Here is a 12,817-nt window from a genome sequence, read left to right as displayed (position 1 = left end):
CTTCTCAGGAGCTTCAAAAAATAAGACAATTTCTTTTATAAAGATAGGGTACAGATATGAACTGGAAGGTAAATAATCAAAACTACCAATAAGTCACAGTGTTTAATTTTTTTTTTTTTAAGTAGAATTGCCAAATACACTGTTTTTCACTTACAGAATTGTTTTCTTGTTCTGGTCAGGGAACCTGAATTACATACATTGGAAACTATTCTAAATTTTGAAAAGCATAGCTGTATGAAGAAAACTCTCTGGAGCAATTTTCCCAGTAAGGAACGACACCCAAGAAACCACTTAGTAGAGTTTAGGGTGTTAGTCATAAGTAGAGTTCCCAGGCTTCAGTACTGCATCCGTCAAGAGCCTTAAAGAAATACATTGTGATTCTACTGATTGGGGCTCCGCTTTGATTACCAGTCTCTCTTGATTATTAACCTAATTGCTGTTGAAATCAAGGAATGCAACACAGTGATTGCTTCTTGATTTTTTAAAACGTATTTTGCCTGCCTACTGAAGGGTTTCTTGTTATCTCCTGTCTTGAGCAGCGCTTGGCACATCGTTGTTTTGATTTAATTTGGAAATGTAATTTATTAGTGAAGTCATCGAAATTAGCAGTGTGTCATTATGTGGGGACCAAATTGGGCTGGGGTGAAAGCCACAGAGCTCGGAGAAGTTAGCTGATGATCAGCAGGGACTTCATTCCGTGGAAGATAATTTGGAATTGCTCTTCAGGAACTGAATTTCAGAAGTAGAGAGGTTCTTGGGATGGCACAAATCTTTTTGTTTCCTAGATATGCAAAGAGTGGTTTACTAGGCAATGAGAACAGGGCTGAATTTCACCACAGTTTCACAGCAAAACAAAAGAAAATGTTGAGAGCCCCAAGACAAAAGGCAATCATGCTACTTTGTCAAGGAAGTCAGAGCCTGCATTTAGTATTTGCTGCCTTCATTTAAGAGGCTGTTTCCACTCCTAGGCACTGACAATCGCACTGTTTCTCACTGGAAACCTAACTAATTTTTGGCAAGCACAAGATTCTACATTTTGCGTCCCCTTATATTTGTGTATACATATATATAAAATTATGGTACATGTCTATCTGAAATTTTAATGCATCTGAGAATATAAAAATCATGTTACATATGAAAGTGAAGCAATTATTAATATGCTTTTACTTATTAATTTTAAATATTAATTATTAATGATTATCAGCAGGGCATCAAGTATTAAATGAGATGGCACAATCACCATTCTAAACTGCCTTGCCTTTGTTAGTAGCCCTCCAATGTCTGGAAACAAAATAACCCTGGAAATTGCCAAAAGCTATTTAGACAGAAGGTACTATCCTATTGAGATGACTTGTACACACTAAAAGCCATTTTATGGATACATGGTGTGGCATTCTAGTTTTCCATATATAGAGAAAAGAAGAAAGAAGGAAGTGAAAAAATATTAAAAGTATCTGAATGTCTCACCACACAGAAGAGGGTGGATACAAGTTCTGCTCTCCCTGGCGCATGCCTTCTCTTGCTCAGCTTTTCCCGCTGGAACGAAACTGATCTTTTAAGTCTACTCGAAAGCCAGCCCCTTGCATGGATGCCTCTTCACTCTGATTCCCTCATCCATCAGAACTGAGATTTCTCTCTTGTTTGTGCATTCACAGGACTTGTTCGCATGTATGGTGGAAAATGCCTCACACCAAAAACCCGTCCATCTATCCATCTCTGTTGACATGACAGCTTTTTCTGGTTCACTATAAATATATTAAATTTGAAACTACCTCTTATTCATTTCTTTTCCATCTCATAACACCTTTCCATACATGGGCAAATGAGAGAGAATGAGGGGGCTTTCTGTGCTTGTGTTTGAGTTACAGAGTACTCAGAACTTAAATCAACCAGAAGATCGGAAACAGTTAAGGGAAAGTGCAAAGGATTTATTTTTCTCATTGTCCTTGGCAATAAACTGGAAACAAAAATATTTGAAATTGAATGATTCTTAAGGTTTTATGTTATCAACATGATCAATATAAATAAATACATATTCAAATAGGCTATCAAGCATCTTTGCTTAAATCTTTGCTTCTGGGATGTTGTGAGGGCTTAACTAAGATAAACTTTATTTCCATCAGTGAAAATGAACTAGAGAGAATAAAGCAAATACAAGCCTTGGGGCTTAGTCTGCACTCTGTGCAAGCTAATCTAAAGGCAGCTTTCTTTCCTCCTTCCTTCCTTCTTTCCTCCCTCCCTTCCTCCCTTCCTCCCTCCCTCCCTCCCTTCCTTTTTTCTTTTTATTTTACTTTTTTTATTATTATTTTTAATCTTTTTTTTCTCTTCGAGACAGGGTTTCTCTGTATAGCCCTGGCTGTACTGGAACTCACTTTGTAGACCAGGTTGGCCTCAAACTCAGAAATCTGCCTGCCTCTGCCTCCTGAGTGCTGGGATTAAAGGCGTGCGCCACCACGCCCGGCTATCTTTAATCTTTTTATAGTCCAGTCATTATCCCTTCCCGTTCTGCCCTCCGACAATTCCTCATCCCTCTCCTCCTCCCCCTTCTCAAAAATGATGTCGCCACACCCCACACCCCAACTCCCCCACCCCCAACAGGCTTTCCCACTCCCTAGGGGCTCAAGTCTCTCACTGGTTAGGTGTGTCTTCTCTCACTGAGGCCAGACCAGGCAGCCCTCTGCTGTAAATGTGTTGGGGGAACCTTGGACCAGCTTGTGTATGCTGACAGGTTGATGGCACAGTGTCTGAGAGATCTCCGGGATCCAGGCTTGAAGAGACTGCCTATGGGGTTGCCTTCCTCTGCAACTTCTTCCAGCCTTTCCCTAATTCAACCCCAGGGGTCCCTGTCTTCTTCTGTCAATTGGTTGGGTGTAAGTATCTGCTTCTGTCTCAGTCAGCTGTTTGTTGGGTCTCAGAGCAATCATCTATTCCGTTAAGTACTTGAGACCCTTCGCGTTTCAGAAAAAAGCAAACAAAAAGCAACCAAAACAAGCAAGCAAACAAACAAACAAACAAAAACTGTACTCAAGCTATTGACGATCCAGGCAAAGCCTCCCATGGCCAGCATTGCTGTGGGTTGCATCTAAGGTTTTCTCTGGAGATGAGAGCAAAGCCCTGCTCCACAGTTGGCTAGGCAGGGATGGACAAACCTGTCTGCCTGAGCCACAGCTGAGAGGGGATACGCTGAAGAGCACACAGCTGGTTCCTGGCAGGGCTAAGATGAGCCTTGCTTCTTACGTTATTATAAATGTTTTAGGGTGCGTTATTTGTTTTAGGAGTTGAATATCAACAACAACGTTTGAAATGACAAACAATGCCTATGAAAGAACCATGTGTTGCCTAAAATTTAACCAAACATTTTATCACAGAAAAGCCTTCTCAGCCATATGGGCTTACCCACCCCCTCACAGGAGACATTTATAGTTCAGTTTCTCCTATAAACAGTTTAAAGCAAGCCCGATAAACATTCTGGGGGAAAGCTAAACTTTCATCTGCTACTCTCCTGTTGCTTATTTGTGATCCTAAGAACATGTTTACACATGCAGAGGCGAAGTTTATGTGGGAAGCCCTAACGCAGATACCCCCTGTGTGGTGATTTATCATGAGTTTATATTAAGGATGAGAGATATTGAACGTGATTTTCTAGTCTGACACAACATTTCAATAGCTTCTGTGTACTCAGTCCTATGCTTAGCTCATCAATGAGACAGTAATTCCAAACAGAACGTATTAGGGAACAAAACATATGTAGGCTTTGCTTCTCCACTTTTTCTCCTGCACCCCAGTGTTAAACAGTACTTTCCAAAGTATTCCAAATTTTAAAGAAAGATCTAGAATCCAGGGAAACTTCAAAGTCATGGCATGGCTTAAAGGGGCTACAGATAAGGAATCTAGGTGGCTAATTCTCTTAGTATTTATTGGAAGTTTCTACTCAGTGAGAATAGATGTTAACAGAAATGGAAGAAATACCTCATAGATACCACCCCACAGCCCTCCTTGTCTCAATGACCAAGTTGCTTCGGAGATGAGAGCACTTTGAGGGAAATGTCATACTAGTACAAGTTTGCTGAGATTTCTCATTTAAGTGTTATAGCTAAGAAAACACTTTCTTACTCTGTTCTCCCTTTTCCTTGTTTTATACAGAGGGAGGCTTAAATGCAGGGCCATGCACACACTGGTCAACCATCCTATCCCTGTTCTCCATCACCAACTGTACTGCTGCATAGTTTCCCACAGGCTGAGCAGCCTAAGTAGGGTACAGGACATGGCCCCAGGTGGTTGCTTTCTCCTTTTGACTCAGTGAGGATAATCATACTTACAGCATCAGTATCATGTTGTACTAAATCTATCTTTTGGAATACAACATGATTCATAGTGGCAACTGAGTAAACTCACAGCTTCTGAGTATGGCATGTGAATATTTCTACAATAAAACCCTAATTTATCTTTCAGGGATTAGGTCTTTCCCGCTTTTCTACCTTGGACTGAATGTTTTGGATCCCAGCAACTCTGAACTTTATGGTCCTTGGACATAAACCCTGTTGTGCCTTTGGACATAATGTGTTTGTACTGTTTTGTCATCTTGGAATGAATGCTCTGTTCCTTTTTCTATTTCACGAAACATATTCATTCAATGCTCAACTCAAATGCCACATTCTCTGCAAAGCTTTCCCATCTCAGTCAAAATGTGCACAATGCTGTGGCACCAAGCATGGCCATTCTTCCTTTACAACCTACTTCCTGTGAACTACATCAACTTTTGAGAAGACTCAGAGCCCATTCAAGGTAATTCCACTTAATACACTTAGGTCATCTAGATCATTGTAATAGATGGTTCATTATGTGTTTTGTTACCTTGAGAATGACTTGAAGGAAAAGATAGCAGTGTGATAAGTAAACATCCAACATGTATGCAAATAAACAAAGAAAAACACAAAATAAAATTCAAAACTAGACTTTAGAAATTTTAAATGACATTGCAATGACCTTTACCCAACTCAAAAGTTCAGTTTAATAAGCACAAAGAACCACTAAAGGTCAAAGAACAAGAGTTTCTTTAAATAGCTCTAACAGGCTAGACAGTGGTGGCACAGGCCTTTAATCCCAGGACTTTGGAAGCAGCGTCAGGTGAATCTCTATGAGTTCAAGGCTAGCATGGTCTATAGAGCAAATTCCAGGACATCCAGGATTACACAGAAAAACCTTGTCTCAAAAACCAAAAACAAACGAACCAACAATATCTCTAACAATGTAATGAATAGTTTGTTGGGCTGGTGTGGTTGTATTCCTAAATTTCTTTATTCAGTTGCCAGAAGAGACATGTTTAGAACATGAAGACCACATAGAATGTGAAAGGGTGAGGATGAAAGGAACAATGGAGATATCTTCCTCGAAGAAAAGGGGGCTTCTCCTTGCTGATAAGCTGGGATGGAAGGGCCTGGGTTGGGATCTCTACTTCTGGTCTGTGTTTGTCTTCCAGAGGGCAGCCTTAGCAGTCAGTGTCCTCTGTGGAGTTGATGCTAAGGCTGAGGGGGCAGAAAGATGGGTGACTGGGCAAAGACAGGTATCATCATGAAAAAAGCTGCTGTGGTCAGATGGCAAAATTGAAGGCAGAGTCAGGGGACTCTCCCTTTATATTCTTTTGGAGGGTAGAGTGGGAATTCCGATCCACAGTGACACATCAATGTGGTCCACACTGGAGGACTTGGAGAAAAGTTAAAGATTTTGTGCCATCAAGAAATAGAATGGTATCAGTCGAAGAGGCTGAAAAAGATCTACTTTTAGAACTTTCCAATGTCTATTGAAAGGCAGTTGAGCCCAATTCCCAGAAGATCACCTTGTTTTGTTTTCAAATGGTTTTGGAAGGCCTCCTGTCTCCTTGACGTGCCAGCCAGTTTCTCATTAGTTCAGAACTTGAACAGGCAGTCAAAGAAAGGGACAGAAACACTGTGACCAGCCAATCCTCCCCCACTGTCTCCTAAAGCACCTTGTTACCCAGCATCACTTAGCCCAAGGCCAGGATCCTAGGCTTCTCGGTGCTTCACTGTATTATATTTGAGTTTATAATCAAACCCTAACTTACAAGGCTGTGGAGAAAATTAAGAGGTAAAATATGTAAAATAATCTTGCGTGATATCTGTTCTGTAGTAGATGTTCAAAATGGTTCTTCTCCTCCTTCATCCTCTGAAAGCCTAAGTATCCTTGCTCTGTCACAGGTACCTGCTCATCTCACTGCCAGGATCCTTGTAAACATTATCATATCTGAAATTCAATCACAGTTCAATTACTTTGGCTCCAGTAATCTCTTCCCTTGCCAGCTTGTTCCCATCCCTGAACTTTCTGTGCCAGCCACTCTGAACTGCCTGCCCTTCCCCACATACACCATGCACTCCTCCGTGGCACACACTGTTTCCTCCACAGAGCCCTGATGTCCCTCACCTTCTTTCAAGTGGCCTATTCTTCTATATGCTTTAGTGTAAGGAAAATATCCTTACTGTATGAAACTAGTGCAGTCACATCCTTATTGCTACAGTGTATTTCTACCCTTTGTTTTTTAGGTCAACTCTGTTGAGCTGTGAATTCAGTCTAAATGGTTCTCTCTCTCTCTCTCTCTCTCTCTCTCTCTCTAGATTCACACATGTAGCAGGTGTGTCAGGGAATATGCATGTGTGTTTGTGTGTATGTATGGAGGCCAAAGGCCAACCTTTGTTGCCATTCTTCAGGAGTTACCTAGCTTGAGTGTTTCTTAAGATGGAGTCTGTTGTCAACCTGGAGCTCATCTATTAGGCTAATAACCCATCCCCCATCCCAGGGGTGGATACATGCAACCATGATAAGCCTTTCCAGGTGGATTCTGTAGAACAAACTATGGGCCCTGCACTTGCAAAGCAAGGGCTTTAGTGATGTGCTGTCTCCTCAGACCTCGTATTATTGATCCGAGATGGTGCCTAATACATTGCCTGATAGTACAGGCATCCAGTGGATCAAAGAAGGAATTGGTTTTCCTGTAAATGCTACTGTCAATGATTGTATAATGTTTTAATTTTTTTTTTTTAAAAAAGGCCTTGGCCCTGAAAGATTGAGTGTCAGCAAATTTGGAATAGAGTCTTAACTTACACTTCCCCCACCTGCCTCCTTTCTATGAGGCTGAGGATTGAAGCAAGGGCCTTTTGCACATCAGGCAAGCATGCTGTTACCAAGTTACATTCTCAGTCTGATTTATTTTAGGCTAGAGGTGGCTCACCTATTCCCCCACCCCCACCCCCCGGTGAATCTCCCAGAGAATTCCCTCTGATGACAATCTCTCAGAGGAAACTAGAGGAGAGTAAACAGTAATTATTGTGAAACCTTTTCTGTTGTCAGTTTATGTCAAGGGGGAGAGTGACCCAGAAGAGGACTGTGGGAGTTTGGGGTAGGGAAGGCAGTAGCAAACTCCAGGGGAGGTCAGAAGGTGCAGGCCGAGCATCTACCATAAGAGCTCTATCACCCTTCCCTCTGTTTACAAAGGGGAAAAAAATAGCTAATTGACGTAGGATGTGGGCGAGCTTGGTTTTCATCTTGATCCTGTTTTACCTCATCTTGCGGTTGCCTCAGGAGCTCATCAGGGCCAACCATTTCCAGCGCTTTAGGGGGTAAAGAGAAATAAAATAAAACGGCTCCGACTGTAGATGCTTCTCTTCAACTCAGGCCAGCAAAAGGCACATTTCAATCCCCCAAACCCATTCTGACAGAGAAATTATGGATATGTCCAATTCAAAATCCTGAGAGACGACACCAATTTAAACTGGATGTTTTACTCCTACTGATAGAATAAAGAACCTGGTTTGAAATCCTCTTGGAACCAAAAATCTTAAGCAAGTGGCATCAAATGTTTATCACTGAAGAGAGATTTTTTTTTCAGAACATCTTTGTGTGCCTGGTGATTTTGTCCAAGTGTGTAGTCCAGCTTCTGTTACCTACATAGACAAACTCACTTCCTTAGGTTAAATCCAGGTATTACAATCATGATTAAATATGGCAATGATTCATCATTGCATTAATAGTGTAGTAGAATTGTTTTGTTTTTTTTTTTTGCCATGTCAAAATATAATTGGAAGTTGGGTATAGTGCCACAGGCCTATATTTCCAAAAATTGGGAGATGGGGGTAGGAGGATTATGAGTTGAAGGCCAACTTCAATGATATAGTGAGTTCAAGGTCAACCTTGGCTCCATTAAATCTTGAACTGGAAAGAGAGAGAAAGAGAGAAAGAGAGAGAGAGAGAGAGAGAGAGAGAGAGAGATATTGATTGATTGAACAGAGTTTAGAGATTGAAACTGAAGTGAACATGTGTAATTAAGCCCAGGAAGATCCAAATAATGCTACCTGATGAGGTAGCTACACTATAAAATAGGACCAGACTGACCTCGGATTCAGAGATCTGTCTGTCTCTCCTTTCTGAGCACTGGGACTAAAGGTATGTGCCATCACATCCAGTGGAGGAAACATCTGGATAGGAGTTTTCAGTAAGAAAAACATCTTTAAAAACAAACACAAAAAAGGAAGAAAATATATTTTAATAATCCAAGTAGGGGTAGCTCATGCCTTTTATTTTTGCTTCACATCTCTGTCTGTCTCTGCCTCTGTCTCTCTTTCTCTCTGTGTCTCTGTCTCTGTCTCTGTCTCTCTCTCTCTCTCTGTGTGTGTATGTGTGTGTGTGTGAATGTGTATACATATGTGTGATATGGGTGCTGTTGGTGACATGTATGTATAGAGGCCAGAGGAGAATTCTAGGTGATGTCTCTTGAGTGACGTCTATCTTGCGTTTTGAGATGATTTCTCACTGGCCTAGAACTTCTCAAATAGGCCAGGCCTGAAAGGCTGACAGCCCCAAGCCTATCTCACAGTGCAAGTATCAGAAGCATGCTAATACACCTGGGCCTATTTATGAGGTTCTGGGACCAAACTCAGTTAGCCATGTTTGCCGAGCAAGCAGTTTACGGACTGAGACTTCATAAGTTCCTTATGTTGAATACATCAAATTCACTTCTAGCTCTTTTGAGATCTATTGTGATTGTTAGTAATCATGATCACTACAGTGTGCCCAAAACACCAACACTTACTCTTCTTATTAGGTAATATCATTGTACTCATTGATTGACCTTATTCTCACCCCCAGGGGCAATCACTACTTGATGATATGACATCAAGAATTTAAAGACTCTTCTTATGGGTAAGACTGCTTGTCTTTCTATATTTGGCCCAATGCATTTTGCATAATGCCCTCGGAATATACCCACAACTTGATGAAAATGACAGAATTTAATTTTTATCTTGGCTGAATAGTAATCTGTTGTGCATGTATGCCATTTTTTCTCTATCTGCTCGTCTGTCCATAAACAATTAAGTTGATTCCATATTCTAACAAAAATTCAGTCATGAAATTCAGTATTAAAAATTGAGTCATGACCATGGGAGTGAAATAGTTTCCAATGTGTGGACTTCATTGCTTTGGTGTTTAATTGGGGGATAGGCTCAATTACTGGATATATGCTACTAGCTGCTATCTTAAACTTCTCAGTCTCTCTATTGAAGATATCTATGCCAGTCTACTGATGGAATCCCTTCACCAAAGAAGTTCAGAAACCAAGGACCAAAGCCTTTAAGATTTAGTGTCTCATCACTCCCTATGTACTGCAGCACAGTGCCAGTGTATTGCTCCAAGGAAACAACATGATACAAAAACAAAACAAATCAAAACAAACCCACAAACAAGTAAGAAAATAAATAGCCAAGGGGATAGTTGCAGAATATCCTCAGCTTTTCACCAAGAGAATGAACAAAGCCAAAGGAAGATACTAGGAACACACTGTCGAGAGACAATCTTCTTCTTGTGTCCAAGGGCTTCTACTTCCTAGTCTGAGTTCAGTCAAAGCTAAGTCTTTAAGAGGAACAAATAAATAAGACATTGAAAAACTTTTTCCTATTTTCTGGCAGTAAATCTTGGGAATGTCCGAGAGAGTAGATAAAGCTAAACAAAGATAAGTGTATCTCTTTATCATATTTTTGTATGATGGTATTTTAGTGCTGACTTCTTTCTCTTAATACTCCTAAGAACTTACTAAGGTTTAGTTCATGATGCAATCAGTTTGCTGAGGTTTGATGAGTTCCTATTCTGGAGAGATGGAAAGGAAAGAACCTACCTTTTCCTTACTGTCCCATGTGAGGGCAGCCATTGGTACATCACTCTTCTTGAAGAAGCAGCTCACCCTGAGATCAAAGCCTCAAGTGCTCTTGGAGAGTGGGGTGGGGGTGGGGGGGTTCTAATGAATTTGGAGCCATATTTTAAGAAATTAGGAATCCAGAACAAACCTCTTTAGCTTTAATAGATTGTGGGGTGATTTGTGATATCCTTCTTCGTGATATCCTACTAGATGTTTTTGGTGATGTCACAGGATTAAAAGGAAATATGACCCGATCCATCTCATGTAAGAAATGAGTTCAGTCAAAGAGGAGGAAGCCCAGTGTGATGGTGCACAGCTATAATCCCAACATGCAGAAGGTAGAGGCAGGAGGATCTTGAGTTTAAAGTTAGCATGGGCAACATACCAAGAACTTGTCTTAAAAAAAGGGGAGGGGGAGAGGGAGAAAATGTTAATGTTAATTTTGAATGGAGGGTTTTATGCAGCTCTTGACCAGGATGGTCACAACTTAGAATAGCAGTTCTTAACCTTCCCGATGGTAAAATTCTTTAATATAATTCCTCATGTTGTGGTGACCCCCAACCATAAAATTATTTCCTCACTACTTCTGAAGTATAGCTTTGCTACTGCTATGAATCATACTATAAATCTCTGATATGCAAGATGGTCTTCGATGACTCTTGTGGAAAGGTCATTTGACCCCCAAAGGGATATTGACCCACAGGTTGAGAACCACTGGCTTAGCACGAGGCAAATCATCTGTGAGGAATCTTCAAAATGAAAAAAGGTGTCATTAGGGCCAGCATCTGTCAACAAGTAATACCCCTCAGCTACCTAGCCTGTTACTGTTACCAGGTGATTTCTTGGAGATGCTGAAACTCGATATAGCCATTCTAGAAGCATCTCTGGCAACTTTCAAGCCTGGTATCTGTTCAAATCACCATCTGTAAAGGCAGCAGCTGGAAAATCCCACTGCCATTTACCATACAATAGAGGGGAAAGCAATTTTTAAAGTTAATTGCTCAAGGTTGATCCGGTAGGACTTTAAGTGGGGAGATGAACTGTGAAAGCTTCTCTTATCTGCTATTTGTGATCCAGGCATGAATTGCACCATCTGAAAGCCCCTCTTCTGCTTTCAACAAGTTACAAGATCTTTGAGTCAAGAATGACTTTTCTCATCATGGCAGTAGAGGAAAAGATAGTAATTACAGGGGATCATAATAGATGTCTCACACTTTGGAAAATGTTTGAGTCATAGCAGTCTATAGCAAGCCAAGTGACTTAATACCTCAGTTGATGCTACCTTGGCTCCTTTGCAAACTGGGGAAAATAACAGATTTAAAATTTTCATCCACTTAGAATTCCATGCAAGTAGAACACAAGAGAAATTTTTACTGTGCAGCGAAATCTCCAGATATCACTGAAACATGTGTCCTTGATGCTGAACCAAGACCAGAAATCTTAAGAGCCACCTGGGTGATAGTCTCTAGAAAGGTTTCATAGATGGATATCTTTTCTCACTTTAAATTGAAGGAAATTTGCAATGGAAACGCATTTTGAAAAAGTGTAATTTTTGTAGCAAGTGTAGGGTAAGATTTCTTTTTCTCTGTGACAGCTGTCGTCTTCCCCATCTTCATTTCCATTCTGAAGTGCTACACCCTATATCCTGGCAGTGGTAGAGATGAAACCCTGGTCAGGTCTTAACAGTTGTTAGGTGAGAACTCCTTGGTTATGTTGTATTCTTTGTTTTTGTTTTGTGAAACATGGAGACAGAGGCTGCCTAGTGTAGCCTAGGCTGGACAAGCCTGGAATTCATAGTCCTCCTGCCTCTGTCTCTCAAGTGCTGGGATTACAGGCATGTGCTACCATACTTGGCTTCAAGCTCTCCAGTTTACTGAAGTCTAACTTGTTGCATCTTTTTGCATGAAACTGTCCATGAATCCTCCTATCCTATTGTTTCTTCCCTTGCCTTTGTGTCTATTATCACCAAAAAAAAAAAAAGCCCATTGTTAACTTTTTTTAAAATTTATTTTTTTATTAGATATTTTCTTTATATACATTTCAAATGCTATCCCGAAAGTTCCTTCTATCCTCCCCTGACCCTGCTCCCCTACCCACCCACTCCCGCTTCTTGGTCTTGGCATTCCCCTGTGCTGGGGCATAGAGGCCCCTTGGTATTGCCCATTGTTAACTTTGCTTTTCACTTGGAATGGGACATAGGATTGTGAACGGCCTGACAAATGCTAGACCAAGCCTCAGAGAAGAAACAAGAAACAAGGCAAGAACTTGGGCATTTAGTCTTCCTGCTTTCTTAGATGTCCTCAGTACCTTCCACAACTCTTCAGTGAATAGTGACTAAACTTCCCAGAATACAAATAATCACTTTTATCTCTCTAAAGTTTGCAATGCAGCCTTCTTTGATTAGGTTTGTTCAAAGGCAGTCTTCTAAGCCAGCCCATTCAGTGGAAGCTTTCTACAGAGCATATGCTCAATAAATTGATTTCTCTATCTTCTCTTTCTCTTTCAGGCAAGTGCACTATTTCTGGTACCTAGTGAAATAAACCTGTTTGATTAGCCATAGGCTTTATGAAAATACCAAAAGAGATTTTTGCCTTTTTACAAGGAAAATAAATTGAA

The sequence above is a fragment of the Mus caroli genome, unplaced genomic scaffold (assembly GCF_978045245.1).
Source record: "Mus caroli unplaced genomic scaffold, Mus_caroli_1 scaffold_10, whole genome shotgun sequence".
Lineage (NCBI taxonomy): Eukaryota > Metazoa > Chordata > Mammalia > Rodentia > Muridae > Mus > Mus caroli.
This window is presented reverse-complemented; position numbering follows the sequence as displayed.